Consider the following 17,153-nt stretch of genomic DNA (forward strand, 5'->3'; position numbering starts at 1 on the left):
CAGCTCTTGCTGCGATCCTGAAGGAATAAACCCAAATGCCTTCCTTGAGGAAGGCCAGACCCCTTATCTGGGAAGGCTGTTTGGGAAGAGGGGCTGAGCTGTGGCCAAGCGGCTTGGTGACTGTGGCTGTATGGTAGTGAGGCGTTTCCAAGACAAACACTGTAGGACTCCCTATCTCTTTGCTCCTCCTCGGCAGGGCATCTGCTCACACTAACGTCCCTGGTCATGGCCTCAGGGATCTTTCCCACTTCAGGTACTGAGAAATTGCAGGTATCTCTTGAAAGATGATCCCATCTTTTTATCCAGCTCCTCATGGCAACCCCTGGCAATCCTTGAGAGAGGAGAGGGCCAGGGAATTGAGAAGTGGGTCCTATTTCCACACTCCTGCCTCCATCCTCTCATGTATAATAGACAGTGTTAGGTCATTGTGACCCCAGATATTGCTGAGCTGGTCCAATCTCTCCATTTATGAATGACGAAGCCAAGGCTCAGAGAGATGAGTGTTTCCTGCAAGGCCGCATGCGAGAAGAGGCATTTCGAAACACCCTGACTCTTCCTCCAGTGCTCCTCCCGCAGGATACATTGCTTCAGCATCAACTCAGTTACCAAGGTGCTACCACCCAGTTTGGGGTTCTGGAGGTCACTGACTTTTCTTGGTTGCTTCTTGGTTGGAGGACTTTGTGTCTCAGCTGGGAGGAGGGGGGATGGGTGGGTAAGACCACCAAAGGACAAAAATCACAGGTGCCTACCTGGGCCCTTTTTGGCCCCTGCAACTTCACAAAATGGCAGGCTGGGCCACTTGTGCTCACTGTTGCCCACGCTCCCTCTGTTCCCATTGTCTGGAAGCTTGGTGGGAGGGCAGTTGCCTCTATTTTGAGGACTGTGGTTGCTATGGGCCCATTAGTGGCACAGACTTTCTACTGAGTAGAGGTCTGTGCTCTTTGGCCAAGCAAGGGCCTGGCTCTTCCTAGGCCTGGCAGGACAAGTTGGGTTAACTGGGAGCTGCCCTCCTCCTCGTTGTCGCCATGTCTTCCAGAGGGAAGGAGTGAGCCATCTGAGTTATATTTTGCATAAAGTAAACTTAGCAAACAGAGAACACAGTGAGAATATATTTGGCTTTGAAGCATCAGTGTTCTGACAGGCATTTCCTATTAGCTATCTCTGAGCCGACCAGCTCGGCTGGGTTTTGCTTAAGTGGCATAATTCTCCTGCAGTGGAGACAGCTCATTCATTAGTCATTCCAAAAGCCAGATACGAAATATCCTTGTCTAAGCCAACTCCACCAACCAGCCCCGCAGCCCACAGCCCGGGCGGAACAATGAAACTGTGGAGCTTATGGGCCAGTCAGAGGTCGGCCTGGGAGCCACCTGTCTGAGGGCCTTGGAGGACGGCTTTGGCTTGAGCCTTTCATTCCCTCTGGAACAGGAAGGACACATCTTCCCCTGGTTGGCAGAGGCCCGGGGAGGCTTTTGGAGGATGGGCTCTATCCCATGTCACTACTGAGTCACCTGCAACAGCTCGAAGCCCTGATTGAATACACTCCATTTGGTTTATGTTTTTTTAGGTCCTAGAAGCTAAGGGTACTTGTTCTAAGAGGAAGCAGAGGAATGTGTCCTTTCCTGTTGTGTCTCTCAGCTGAACTCAGTCCTTCCTTGATCGGCATCCTGCGTGTTAGCTCTTTTAACCTCTGCGCAATGAGGGCTGATGTCCCCATTTTACAGATGAGGGAACTGGAGTTCACAGAAGTGAAGTGACTTACCATAGGTCACACAGGCAGGGTTCGAGCCTGTCAGTCTCCAAAATGCATCTTCTTTCCTCTGTCAGGAAACCTCCTGCAGGATGATTATCTGAGTTTAAAAATAAATATACATATGGAGGTGAGGATCTCCTTTTCTCAACTTTGGAAGAACAAAGAATGCCACTGTATTCCAGGCAGGATGGGCTGAAGAGCCAGCCAGGATGAAGCAGGGAAGGCATGCTGTTCTGAAAGGAAGGCTGAAAACACCTGGGGTGGGAGCTGGGGGTGGGTGAGGGGGTAGTTCTTATGGGGGCAGAGCCTCATTTGAGGTGGGCCAGGAGCTGGGACCAGAACGGGGACAGGGAAGGGGTTGTTGTGGTTCCATGGCCCAGCTGGGGATTCCACACATGCCCCACTGAATGGGCCATCTGACAAAGCCTGACCCAGCAGAATGCCATGTGGTAAAGACTCCACTAACACCCAGTAATGGGGGGAACACCAGAGGAGCGCTGAGAAAGTTCCTGTGCAGAGGCGAAGAGCTGGCGGTTGTGACCACAGCTGGCGGTTGGTGTCAGACTCTCCAGAGGGCCTCATTAGCGCTCCAGGTGGACAAACACACTCACAGGTGCCCAGGCCAACAGGGAGGTGGGGGTGAGGTGGGGGGAAGACAGGCCAAATCAGAGGTAGAATATATATATATATATATATATATATATATATAAATCAGAGGTAGAATATATATATATATATATGAGCTAGGAATGAGAATCTCAGAGTCCTTCCAAAGTAGACCTCCAAAGCCAGAAATCCAGAGTGGTGCCCTCCTTAGCCTGGCATTAGACCTTCCTCAGGCTGGCCTCAACTCACCTCTGTAGTATCATCTCCCACCTTGCCCTTCATCCCTCCACTTTCTGTCTCAAACTATTTGTTGTTTCCAGACACACATAACACTTACTCTACAGCTCTTCCACATGCTATTTTCTCTGCATGTACTTCATCTCTCCCATTCATAGCCCCACTAGCAAACTCCTACTCACCCTTCAAAACCCTGCCTAAATGTATCAGGAAGCCTTCTCCATCTTCCCAGGATAGCTTTTTTTTTTTTTTTTTACTATGTTCCTGACCGCTTTTCTATAACTCTAGTAAATCATTGATTCTCATGCACCGTGGGGAACCCTGTCCTATTTTATCTCTGGATTCCCAGGACCCAGTGGAGAGCTGGCATATAGAAAATGCTCAGTCAATTGATAAAGCAGCACAGCCTGAACGGCTGAGAATTTGAAAACATGTGCCACAGAATCATTGTGCTTCAGGCCTGAAAGAAAACATACAGTTGATCTAAGTGAACCATCTCTCTGATGTGGTCCCACCTCGTCTATATTTCCAGCCTGATATAACGTACATACCACCTAATCTAGTAACTAGCACATATTAAACGCTCAAAGAACGGTAGCTGATGTTGTTGCTGTTGTTTCTCAGGGACTCAGAATGGACCTAGAAGAGTCCATAGAAAGAACACTGAATCTGGAATCGGGGCTGCAGCTCTGCGTCTAAGATTCCAGATAACTTTGGATAAGTCACGTCAGCCTCTCTAGACCTCAGTTTCCTCATCTAGAGTGACGGATACAGCCATATGTCCTATAATTGGGTCCCTTCTAGCTCTAATGTAAACAAGCCAAAACAAAACCAAAACAAGCATCACTGATAGATCTTAGGGATTCCAGCTATGATCTTCCTGGTGTGACCCCTGATCAGAAATCAGGGAACCAACCCCGACCTAGATGGTTCTTCTGGGGGTGTGTTTTTCCCACAGGCAGGACCAATCCTCAGGGAGGCAGAAACTCCTCCTTGCCAAACTGGCGGCCAGTCATACCTGCTGTGCCATCCTGGAGAAGGAGGGAGAGAGTCTGTCATGGAGCTTGTGGCAAAATCCTTCTTCCTCCGCAAACACCAGCTATGATTAGCTGTGTCCTCACCACGAAACTGCAGGGCTGTGTGCGGGTGAGTCACAGATGTTCAGATCACATTTATAGAGTGCTTGCAAGGCGCTGGGTGTGTGTGTGGGGTGCTTTGTGGCTGTCAGAAGCACCCCAGTTCCCTTTCCCTAGCCCCAGCAGCTGTTGAGTCCTTAGGACCCAGGCATTTGGGTTACAGAGTTTAAGAACCATCCTCTGATGCTACCCAGCTTCCAGGCAGTTCCTTGTGCCAGGCCTCTGCCATTCAGAGCAGGCCACCTAGAGGTGGATAGGGACTTGCCCCTCACACCGTCATCTCCACCCCATCCCACCCAGCAGGACTGCCACAGGGACAGACCCAGGCCTGAACCCCTCTCTCCCTGGTCCCTGTCATCCCCAGGGCTCCTCTGAAGGAACTGGGCGATCTCTCTAGGAGTGGTTGGTCTGAACCTCACAACCCCCAGGGGCCCTAGCTCCATCACCCCCATACCCTAGGCTTACTCTGTGGCTGCTGATGTGAGGCAGGGCTGCAGCCAATGGTGCAGGAGTCCCAGCCCCTCTGAGCTGGGCACTCTGTTCCAGAATGCCCCCCTCAAGCCCCCATCCCATCCAGTGATGGAAGACCCTGAGCTGCCAATAGGAGCTGGAAAAGAGGCGGAGGCCTCTTAGGTGGAAGAATCCTGGCAGACAGGCAAGTCCCAACAGGTGGACCAGGGCTGTGGCATGCAGACAGTGAATCACCTAGGTCCCCACTGCTTACTGGACAGAGCCAGGATAATGACAATAATAATAGAGATTCAGGGTGCTGTTATTAATGCCCACCTTTCCTCCCAGGATGGTATCTCTCCTCCATCTATCTAACAACCCTCAGGGGCAGGGAGTTGCTGAGGGCAGAGATTTTGTTGTCCTGTCTTAAATGGGGGGAAACTGAGGCCAAAGTTATTCTCTGCTGAACCCGGGTAGTCCTGAGAAAAAGACTCTGTTTCCCAATGTCAATCCTGATGTCAGGAGAGTCACGCAGGCCCACAATTACTGGTCCTCCTTACTGGCAAGCTCTAGGCTCAGGTTTTTCTTTTTTTTTGAGTTCTCACAGCCTTTCCTCTAATCCTTACTTACAACAGCCATAGGGGGTAGGGATGATTATTAGCCCCACTTTACAGATGAGGAACCTAAAGTTCAGAGAGGTTAGGTAACTTTTCGTGGTCACACAGCAAAGGAGTGGCAGAGCCAGGATTTGAACCTGGTGGATTGATTGTGCCTACGCAGCCTCCTGCACAGCTATGCCATCCACAGTCAGGAATCCCAGGACCTCCAAGGCTGGCTTCCTAGGCCTTTCCTGGCCTTTCTCTATTGCCCTCCCCTCCTGGACTCACTCTATCTCAAGATTAGGGCTCTTCCCAGGGTTCCCTGGAAGCCAGCTTTTACTTTCATCTCTGAGCAGCCGTGGCAAAGTAAAGATTCAACACTTTAATTCTGGGGTCTTAGTAATTATCTGGTATCTACCACCCACTCAACTCTACCCACTAGTTATTATAATAACAACTATAATAATTTAGAGAAGCGATCATGATGATCACAGCATTCACTGATCCCCCATCGGAGGCTGGACAGAGATAGATATAGCCTCGCCCTTTTTAAAATTTCAAAATGGTCCTGGATTTGGGAGTCAGGAACACTGGATTCTAGGCTTAGTTCTGGCAAGGATGCCAGACATCATATGGCTGAGTGAGCCCCTAAATCCCTCTGTGGCTTCATTTTCCCATCAGTAAAATGGGAATAATAATCTCACAAGGTGAAGTGCTTTAAGCTTCTTGAAAGAACATCACAGTAAGACAATCTTTTCTTATTTATGATTAAAAAGCACCAGGGCATCAGGGGTCTGATGCCTCAGTGATGCATTATCTTCATGCCCCAGTCTCCCACTGCTCTGGCTGCCCAGCCCTTGGAGAGGGTACTGGATCGGGGCTGGGGCAGGGGCTGATCTCTAGGTTGCAGTGGGAGTCTTACTTTTCCAGCCCGTATCCTCAGCAGCTGCCCTCTGCCAATGCCCTGGAGCTAGAAAAAGAGAGGCTATTGCCTGAGCGCAATAAATGCTTTTATTAGTCCTTTTATTAATGATGGTTGGTATTTGTTGAGAAGCTGGGACAATAGTTATTCCAGTAAGAAGATACTAAGCTCCCATGGACAGGCCCTATATATCTAACATGCTCTGGCCCCCGCTCTCCCCCGACACTGCTTTATTACAATGCAGCACACCCCTGGCCTCCCAGCAACTCCAAGAAGAGAGAGGAGGGGCGGGGTGGGGGTGGGTGGGTAGGGATAAGCTGGTGTCATTAAACACATAACCCTTTTCAGAGGTTATGGTAAACCAATAGCAGGAAGCTTTTGCTTCCCCCTTGAGAGCTTAAGGAGCCTGGGTGATTTTTGCACTTTTTTTTTTTTTTTTTTTGCTTCCTCTGGGTTATTGGCTATTTTACAGCCAAGATGAGTTGGTAGTGATGAGTTGGTAAAGGAGGAGGACATCCTTGACCATTTGTTAAATTTGTGACCATTCCTGTTCTTTGTTTTCAGCCATTTTACATTATTTTTAATTTAACAAACACATTTATAATACTATACGCTGGCAGTGTTCTCAAATACTAATTTTTTTTTTTTTAATAATTCTTTATTTGATTTGTTTATATTTGGCTGTGTTGGGTCTTCGTTTCTGTGCGAGGGCTTTCTCCAGTTGGGGCAAGCGGGGGCCACTCTTCATCACGGTGCGCGGGCCTCTCACTGTCGTGGCCTCTCTTGTTGCGGAGCACAGGCTCCAGACGCGCAGGCTCAGCAGTTGTGGCTCACGGGCCTAGTTGCTCCGCGGCATGTGGGATCCTCCCAGACCAGGGCTCGAACCCGTGTCCCCTGCATTGGCAGGCAGATTCTCAACCACTGTGCCACCAGGGAAGCCCCGCAAATACTAATTTATTTAATCCTCATAACATCCTTATGAGGCAGGTACTATTATTATCCCTATTTCATAGATGAGGAAATTGAGGTTAAGTGACTTGCCCAAGGTCACACAGCTAATAAGTAACAGAGCCAGGTTTGAACCTAGGCAGTTGTCTCCACTGTGCTCTTTATCTGAAATTGAAACTGAGTGTGAAAAGAACTGGGAAATATTTCTAAAATTCAGCACCTTTATCACTTTACCAAAGGGAATTAGATATATTCATATAAGTAATAGTATAATAAATTGTAATAGCAATCCTGAAAATCAGAATATCTGTGAGTTGAAAGCATCCTTAAAGGTCATCTGACCTAATCCTCTGATGAATACAAGAATTCTCTCTGCAACATCCCTCATATGTGATCCTCAAGCTTTTGCCTGAATATCTCTAGTGACAGGGAACTCATTACCTCATCAGGCAGATCTTTCTAGGTTTGCACAGTTCTCACTGTTACAAAAGAGAGTTCTGGGACTTCCCTGGTGGCGCAGTGATTAAGACTCTGCGCTCCCAATGCAGGGGGCCCAGGTTCAATCCCTGGTCAGGGAACTAGATCCCACATGCATGCTGCAACTAAGAGTTCGCATGCCGCAACTAAGGAGCTGGTGAGCCATAACTAAGGAGCTCTTGAGCTGCAACTAAAGGAGCCCACCTGCCGCAACTAAGACCTGGTGCAACCAAATAAATAAATAAATATTCTTTTAAAAAAGGAAGTTCTTCCTCGGGCTGGACTGAAATTTAGCTCCCTGTAACTTATTCTCATGAAGCTACCTTAGTCTTCTAGAACTGGGGAAGAAAAAAAAAAAAGATGTCTCCCTTTTGTACAGGAGATAGGCCTTAAAGCACTTGAAAACAGCTTTCATGCCCCCTTAAATCTTTTTTCCTCTTTGGGGTTAAACTTCCTTAGTTCTTATGTGGTCCTCATTTGTTATAATTTCCAGATTCTCTGTCTTCCTGTTTCCACCCCTCAGATGCATAATCGTTTGTCAGTGTTCATCCTAGAGTGGTGACAGAAGGAAACACACATCAGGTGTGGTCCAGGAGCTCTGAGAAGGACAGGATCACTTCCTCCATCTCTTTCTTTTGTACTCTACCCTTCCAGTGATGCAGCCTAAACACACCTTAGGTGCTTTGAGAGTCACATTATACCCTTGACTCATATTGAGCTTGCAACCAACGTGTGGCTCTTTTAGCTGCATCTTCCAAATTCTGAAATTGTACTGCCATGCTGGGTTTTTGTTTGGTTTTGTTTTGAGCCCAAGGGTAGTAAATTTCATCTTGTTAAATTCAGTTCCTTGTCCAAGCTATCAAGGTTGACTTGGAACCTTACTCTTTTACCCATTTAGTGATTCCCCACCTGATTTTGTATCATCTGAAATTTTGATAAATATGCTATCTGTGTTCCCGTTCAGGTTGTCATTAACTTTTTTTAAGCCAAATAGGAAAATTTCCAAGGTTAGGTTTGTGGAGGAAGATGAGGTAAAGCTAGCGTGATTCCAAAAATACATTTTGTTTTTGGAGCAATAGGGGTGACTAGTGCTGTACACTTTCTGGGAGTATGAGTATCTGGGTAACTGGGTAAAGACTCATCCAGCATCATTTCTGTGTCAGAGCCTGTGACCCATGATGAGGCAGGAAGGCAAATACTGATAGCTTGTTTCATAGATCTGATTGTTTCCTATATACCCTCTGCCGACCAGTACTGAGCGTTGAAAGGGAGGATGTTGTGAAATAGAAACAAAGCCCACTGTGAGGAGACAAACAGGACTCCCAGACCACAAAAAGCCAGGAGATTGCTGTAAGCATTAAGATCTCCAGAAATAAAGAAGAAGACATTCTTGGAGCAAAGACAGAGCTAACCAAAAAAAAAAAAAAGAGCTTTAGCACCCTGCATGGAGTTTGAATAAATTTTTCTCAGCTTGAACAGCCATTCTCTTCTGTCATTCCTTAGAGGTCACACCTAAAAGCCAAAAGAATCAGACTGAGGCCACCTCATTGGGGTTCACAGAAGGGGGGTCTCTGATTATGCCAAAGGGTGTTGGAAATCAATTTAATGTCGCAATCTTGCTCCCCAGCCCACTCATACCCCGCACCACAGGAGTATATTTTTAACTCTTTCTAATATTCACCCAAATTGTTCTTCTCCTTGCCCATTTTGACACAGTCTTTTTACTCTCTAGTTCCCACCTCTTCTCCACATGCTGCGCCCCGCCCCCCTCAGGAGTCTGGTGCGCTGTGGTGTCCCTGGCACCTGAGTTGGATGCAGATGCTGGGAGGAGGTCGATTTTGGCGCCTGGGGGTAATTATTGGTGGCTGAGACTTATGGGACTTCCAAGACAGTTATGAAGGAGAAATGGAACCAGGTTGCCAAGTCCACTTAGGACAAGCCAGCAAAGCTGGACTGGGACCAAGTGGGAGCCAATGTCTGGGGCAGACAGAGCAGTAGACGCTGAACTGATAGGCAGGTGGGTTTTTCATGTGTCTTCGGTGGCCAAGGCAGAGGCATGCTTCTTGGGGCTAAGGGCCCAGGCTAGGCAAGACCATCCTCAGCCCTATGCCTCCCTGCTCCACACTCCGGCCCTGATGCCCACCTCAGACTCTTTCTTGCTTCCACAATGCACTGCTTAGTCCATTCAGGCTGCTAAAACAAAAATACCATAGACTGGGTTGCTTCAATAGCAAACATTTATTTCTCATTCTTCTGGAGGCTGGAAAGTCCAAGATCAAAGTACCAACTGATTCGGCGTCTGGTGAAATCCCATTTCCTAATTCATAAACCATCATTGTCTTACTGTGTCCCCACCTGGCAGAAGGGGTGCGAGAGCCCTCTGGGTCTCTCTCTTTTTTTTTTTTTTTCCTCTGGGTCGCTTTTAGAAGGGCACGAATCCCACTCATGAGGCTCCATCCTTGTGACCCAATCACCTCCTAAAGGCCCCACCTCCTGATACCATCACATTTCAGATTACACGAACCTTCAGTCTATAACAGACCTGCTTTGTCCGTCTACTGGACTTGATGCACAAGGCCCACTCTCAACTCAGGAGGTACATCCCTTCCACTCGAAGGGCCTGTGATCAATGTAAGAGACACTCCTGTTACCTGCCTCAGCTCATTGGATCCCCACTAGGTGGACCACCCCACCTGGGCTCCCTGCTTGGCCAGGTTACCGGGAGTTGGACACTCACGCAGCATCGGGCCCTGTGCCCAGTAAGAGCTGAGCTCAGACAAATGGGGGTGGCCCCCCTCAAAAGGATGGAAACCACTTATCTGTACAGAGCCAACATTTCCATTACTTTAGTAACTGAGACCCTTGTTCAGTTAAGTCACTGAAAAGAAGATGAAAGTAAATGGAATCTGTTTTTTAAGTCATATACATTAAGGGAGTACATAAACAAACCAAGCCCTACAGAGTTGGTCTGGATTGAGTATTTCACTCACAATTTATCTTTCAGTCACGCCAATCCAGTTAAAGGCCATAGGGCTTACTTACTATGATTATTTTCTATTATTAAGCAAATTTTTATTTGCTTGTGGTCTGATTCTTTCAGGTGTAGGCTTGTGGGCCTGTGTTAATTTGTAGGGTTGAGTTATTTATGTCGTATTACAATCTAGTCTAGTCTATCGATTTCCTACACATTTTCCTCTCAAGATGATCACTAATTCAAAATGAATTAAAACTCTAAACTCAGGAGCGGGATAAGAGGAATACCTCTTGGTATTTTGCCCCAGTGTCCTGGACCCCAAAGGCAGAAGAAAGCAGGCATTCCCACTCACTGAGCACAGCTCTCAGCTCAGAGGAGAGGGAAATAGGAAGATAACAAAGATAAAAACATCAACTCCACCCAAATGACTCAAATGAAGGCGCGTCTCAGAGTCTTTCTCTTTTCCTGAAACTCAAGGCCTGAACCTAGGAGAGCACTGTCCAGCTGCCTGTGCTCGAATGGGAGCTTCATAAATCTCCAGAAAGCCTCTGACCCTTTCTCTTTTCACTTTGGCTCTGTTTCCTTCTTTGCTGAGGGTCCCTATTTGTCAGAGCAGAAGGGAATTGCATCAGTCAGTTTTGAATCAGACAAAACAAAAACGAGTGGGCAGCCTTCCTTGGAAAGGAAAAAATACTGGTGGGATTTTTTTTTTTTTCACCACCCCTGACTTATTAAGCAGCACTAAGTATCTTAGAGGAGGGTGGCCAGGATTTCAGGTATATGAAGGGGAGCAGCAGTTTGAACACTGAGGGGGGTGGGTTGGGTAGGAAAGCGAGGGTTTGGGTTCAGCCTCACGGTTCTCCCTCTCCCCCTGCAGGTTAGAAGAGGCAGAGAGACAGCGCAGCCTGGGGACGTGCAGGTGTGAAGGTGCGTGTGCGCAGGAGTGACCCTGCACACACCGATACAAGGAGCAAACAGAGAAAGGAGTCCAGGAGAGGAAAAGAAAAGGTGACTGAAGTTGAACAAGAAAATACTCTGGGCAATAACAGTGAGGATAAGAGTGATAATAAGAACCATATGCTGCATTCATTCGTTCAACATGCATTTACTCAGTGCTGCTCCGGGCAGGGCATGTTCTAGGCTCTGAGGATACAGCAGTAAATGAAACCAACCCCTGCCTTCAAGGAGCTTAAGTTGCAGAGTAATACATGTCATGCCTGTAACATCTGTTATCTCATTTATAGACCCTACGAGGTGGTTACTATTATCCCATTCTACAAATGATGTGGCCAAGTCTCACGGTTGAGTCAAAATTTGAACTCAGGTCCCTCTGCCTCCAGAGCCCCTAGACTGTGATACATATACCCCCCACTAGCAAGACCCCAGCGAAGGCCCACTGGCCCTGCCTCAGTGGTGAGAGCTCATTGGACAGACCACTTTCCCTCCTTGAACCTCAGTCTATCCATCTGTGGAAAAGAGGGGATGGGTTCATTGATCTCTGAATCCCCTCCTGCTTATTTGGAAAAATATTCTATACTGGTATCCTCCCCCTCCTGAGTGCTTCTTGTGGATATGAGCGGGAGAGCTCAGTGGATGTCCAAAACGAGATGACCGCCCAGAGTAATGTTTCCCACACTGGGTTCCAAGGAATTCTTTCCAGGGGTTCTGAAGTTTTCTATGAGAATTTTATTTTTCTGAGACGGATTCCTGAGAACCCTCAGTTCAAGAGAGAAGCAGCCTTGGGGTGGCCCTGTGGCCGGCAGAGGAGGGAGAGAAATGGGGTGGAAGGGAGGGTGGGGAGAAGGGTCTGCTGGGGGTCGGGACGCAGCTAGTCCAGGCAGTTGCCTTTCTTCTGGGAGGTACAGGGCTCGGGCTGTCCCAGAAAAGCCCCTCCCCTGTCCCCTCCTCCTTCCCCACCCCTCCCCTTCCCCTCCTCCCTCCTCCTTCTTCTTCTTTAAATACCAGCGAGTCAATACCTTGCTCAGGTGCATCTGCCCTGAGGCTGGGAGAGGTGGAAGGCAGCGGGGGCCTTGTGGAGCCCAAGGCTTAGAGCCCAGGAGGGCAGATGTGGTTCAGGCTTACACCTAGGACTCTGAGGATCCGGCTGAAACGTTTGAGGGAGGAGGGATGTGTCGCCAAATGGTAACGGATGCCCAAACAAGGTGAGATGGGTCCCAGCTCTTCACCTTAACCCTGACTCACCTCACCTGGCTGGTCAACCACTCTAATGTGGAAAAGTGAGGCAACAGCGTGAGCCCGGCTAGCACAGTGGCTAAATGCAGCCCAGGTCCCCCCCGATAAGCCTGGTCAACTTATTAAATTACACAGGAAAAATCGAGATGGATTATTAATTCCGCACACCTCTCTTCTCTGCCTGGGGAACCTGCCTTCCCCGGTTTCACTTTTCAAAGGCTGAAATAGATATGGAGATTTTGCACTTAATTAAAGGAGAAGGGCGCTCACTTCAAGTCTTTTCAAAACCATTTTGGTTCTCCGCTCAGCGGAGCCAGTAAGGACTCAGTCACCATCTGGCATGAAAGGTGTTAACTTGGAGTCTTCGGTCAATTCTAGACATCAGACTCAGGAACAAAGAGAATTAATTTCGGAGGCCCCCTTAGCCGGCCCCTCCCCCTCCAGCCTGTAAGCTGAGAGCCTCTGTCTTGACTTGCTAGGTATTAAAAAGTTAAGTCTGTGAGGTCACCTGCAATGCAGAACGCCAGGTGCCAGAGCTTGCCCTACAGGGCAGGATTATCTTATCAGCCAGGCTGATAACACTCAGGAAAGTCTGGCCATGAGGAACAAATACTTATAAGCCCAACAACTTTCAGTCCATAATAGATTAGGTACAGAATGGGAGCAGGGGCAGAGGGCTGAGTTAGCAGTCAACCCTGGGCATTGGAGCCTGGCTCCTGATCAGAACCTTCCTGCGCTCGTTCGGCTCATTAAGAAGAAGGCATGTTGAGTGTTGAACTGTTTAGGAGGTACTTTCCCATATGTCACCTCACTTGACCCTCACGACAGCCTGGTGAGAGAGCTATTGTTACCCCCATTTTACAGTTGAAGAGACTGAGGTACAGAGAGGTTAACTAATTTGCCCTTTCACAAAGCTAGCAAGTGGGACTTGAACTCAGGTTTTCTGATTCCAGAACCTGTTTGCTTCCCACGCTCCAGTGGTGGCCTTGACCTGTTCTCACTTGGCTACCCTTTGAATTGACAGCTCCCCAGGAAGCCCCCTCTGCCCCTCTGTCCCCTGGTCACAAGCTCTGCTCACTTGGCAGATGAGGCAGGCCAGAATCTGATAAAGAGGGAAGAGGAGATAGTGACACCATGGGAATGGTTGAGGGGTGCTCTAAAACAGCCCTGGCCCCAAAATACACACAGCCTTGTGGGCTCTCCTGGGGCTTGGAATTCATTATCCCTGGGAGAGGTGATTAAATGATTAAATGCAAAGGAATTAGAATGAGAGGTCATGCTTGGTGTCAGAGGAGGGGTCACTGATTGGAGGGGTCACTGGTTTCCTCTTGTGCTAGTGTGGAGAGGGGGTGGGGGGAACCTGGAGGAAGCCTCCTCCCTCTGGGGCCTGAGTTTCTCTTCTGCCAAAGGAGAAGCTGGACTAGATGATCTTAGACATCCCTACTTCTGGGACCTCTCAGAAAAATCTCCTGGGACGAGGATCTCTGTAAGCCCTTTTCTATCCATCCTCAGCCAGGAGTGGGGGAGTGTTCTGGAGGAAGCAACTTCTAAGCTAACTATAGAGGAGGTGAGTAGCTGGGGTCTGGAAGCAGCCCATGCAGACACCTGGAGGTGAGCGCCAACATGTGTGTCTGAGTCACTGTGGTCCTGAAGCTTAGGTTACAAGAGACTGAGAGATGAGGCTCAGAGATAAGCAGGAGCCAGGTTACAAAAAGTCTTGTAAGACCATGTCAAGGAGCGTGGGCTTTATCCTAAGAGCAATAGGGATCCAGAAAGGAGTTAAAGCAAGGAAGTGGCATGACAATATGTGTGTTTTAGTACTTTCCCTCTGGTGCAAATGTGGAGACTAGATTGGAGGGCGGGGGACAGAAGAAGGTGATGGGAGGAGAAAGGGCAGTGGGAGAGAGACCCCACCTGGACTTATTTCTGCTTCCCACCCCCTTCTTCTGACCTAGGCTGGCCTGGTTGTGATACACATATTTGCAAGAGTAATAATAATGGCTACCATTTATAGATGCTTCCTCTGTGCCAGGCCCTGTGCCGGGTGCTGTGCGGGCTTTGTCTCATTTAAGCCTCACAGTAACCCTGCTGGGTAGGAATGCTTACCACCCATATTTTATAGATGAGAAAGCTCGGGTCAGAGAGGCCAGGTGTCTTGCCCTGGGTAACACAGCTGGTAAGTGGTAGCACCACCATCCAAGCAGAGATGTGGCTCATTGTTTTTAACCACTGGGTGCCCTGCCCTCTGAGGTGCCACCCCCACAGTTAGCCTGCGCTCTCCGGAGTGGGATGGAGCTGCGTTGGCCAGCTTCCTGCAGCAGAGGAGAACTAGAGCAGTCCTAGTTGGCACAGATGTGATTTGCTGTGGGTCCCTTTAAACAAACTGTGAGTTGTGTTTGGAGAGGGTGTGAGATCTTTGGGAGTGTTTGGGGTCCCACAGCTAGTTTGCTTTTGCCTGTCAGAGGGGAAACAGAGCTGGGCCTGGGGCAGGATCTGATGCTGGGGACCCTCCTCCCCATTCCCCTCTCACATGAAGGGGCCTCTCAGAATCCTTGGGGCTTCAGGAACCACTTCCCAATCCAGAGGGGAGCCAAGAAGTCACACTTTGCAGAGGCTAGAGAATGTAAAGGGAGAATGGCTACTATCTCTTTCCCACGCTGCCTTTTCCTAGAGGGGGAATAGGACCCAGGTCTGGGTCAGGGAGCTCTGGAGGGCACCCCAAGGTGATTAGAGCACCCCAAGGAGGTTAGCACAGGGGCAGTGCTCCCAAAGGCCAGGCTTCTGTGCTGGGCCCTGCCATAGAGAGCTGGGTAACCTTGGAAAGGTCCCTCCCCTACTCCCTGTACCTCAGTTTCCCCACTGGATAAGGTGATCCCTAAATCCCCCCTCTCCCAGCCCCGGAGTCCGAGTCTCCAGAGCCTGGATAAGGCTGTGGTCCAGGCTGACTGGCTTCACAGCTCTCTCCAGCCATGGGGGCCCATCCTGTCTCTCAGGGCCACCGTGGAGCCAGGCTAGAGGGCAAGCTGCCCCTTGGGCCTTCCACAGCCTGAGCTGGAGCAGCTGCTTGCCCTTTCCAGGCCAGCGCCCTGCTCCTGCCATCCCTCCCTTCCCCCCTACCCTATAAGGACACCAGCCCTTCTGGGTTTGCTCTGTCAGTTGGAAGATAGGGCTGGCTTGCACCTGCAGAAGGGCACACTGGTTAATTTATTTTGCATCATTTTGCATTACCTGGCTCCCGGGCCTCCAGCTTGACATGCAGATTTATGTAAAAGAGACCCGACATGCAAATGAGCCAGGCCTGCCACTTGTTTTAGTAACAGGCAGGGCTGCATCACTGGCTCCTCCAGCCCAGCTGCTCTCCCCATGGCCCACTGGTTCTCCCAGGCCGAGGAGGTCCGTCCCCGCACTGTGTTGCCTCCGCTCAGAGGCCAGGCCAGGTGAGGAGTCAACTTGACAGTGAGGTTAGAGAGAAGAAGGCGGCTCAAGACACTGCTTCCCAAGGAGTTTCTGGCTGTGACTTGTTGAGAGACAGAGTGGAGAGGTAAAGAGACAAACACACACAACCAACCAGAGAGTACGAGGCCAACTGAGAGAGAGGCAGGCAGGGATTCAGACAGGGGAGACAGGGCTGCACACAGAACAAGCATGGACGGAGAGGGATAGACAGCTGGACAAAAAGCAGGCCAAGCACAGAGTCAGAGGGGGTGAGAAGCAAAAAAAAAGCAAGCAGGAGAGTCGGGGACACAAGAGGGGGATGCTGATGGAGGGGGCGGACACCAAGAAAGAAACAGATTTCAGAGTTGCTGTGGAGGAAGAAGTGAGGATATAGCAACAGCCTGGCTGTGGGGAGGAAAAATGAGGGAGGAGTTGGCAATGACAGCTTGGTGCTGGGGAGTTGGGGAAAAGGAGTCACAGGCGGATGTGACGGGGGAGACCTGTGGGGAGAGACAGGGGAGCTGCCCTCTTGGAAGCCCTGGCAGCAGCTTGGCTGCCACAGGCAGAAGCGGTGCCACCACCTCATAAAGGCTGATTCCTATCCGTCTAGCTATGTTTACACACACATAGCTATAGACACACACTTACAAACCACACAGACATGCCTTGGGTAGAAGAAAGCATTCTAGAGCTATGAGGCTCTAGAAAGGGAGCTTGAGGGGTTGTCTAGTGCGGCATTGGCAGTGTGTCTGTCCTCCAAGGGCCCAGGGAGAGTTCACAGCCTGCCACACCCATCTTCTGGCTGGAGAGCAGCTGACACCCCTGGTCCAGGATGTTCCTTGCTCACCTGTCCCAGCCAGCCTCCCCACTTCCTGTCCTCCGAATGCCCTCGATCTGAGCAGGAAGGCAAGCAAGCAAGCAAATAAAAAACAAACAGGAACCCCCTCTTGTTCCCACAGCCTCTTTTGTAGGGAAAGTGACACTGTGGGAGGAGGGAGCCAAGTGTAGGCCCTGGGTGGGTGATCTTGGAGGGCAGGCAGGGGCAGGGTGGGAAAACTCCCTTGGCTTTTGGATAATCTCCACCTCCCCCCAACGAGAGTGCCAGGGAGGGGACAGAGGAGGCATTTCTTAAAACCTGAGGTGGCGGCACTGGAGGTACCCTCAGAGGCCCTCCAGCCCAACCTCATCATTTCACAGAAGAGGGAACCGTGACCCAGAGAGGTCCACCAGCTTGGTTAGTGCGTAGTCCGGCTAGTGTGGGGCTGGGCTAATGGACGTTTTTGCTAAACAACTATTGTTTCCTCCAAACTGTCTCCTTGGCATTGATGACCTTCCCCTCTCTTTTTCTGATTTTTCTGACTTGTCAGTGCTGGGTACACACACAGCCCCTTGAAGAGTGGACTCTATTTTTACTCTGAGGCAGATG

Source organism: Eschrichtius robustus, chromosome 6 (assembly GCF_028021215.1).
Source record: "Eschrichtius robustus isolate mEscRob2 chromosome 6, mEscRob2.pri, whole genome shotgun sequence".
In the NCBI taxonomy this organism is placed as follows: Eukaryota; Metazoa; Chordata; class Mammalia; order Artiodactyla; family Eschrichtiidae; genus Eschrichtius; species Eschrichtius robustus.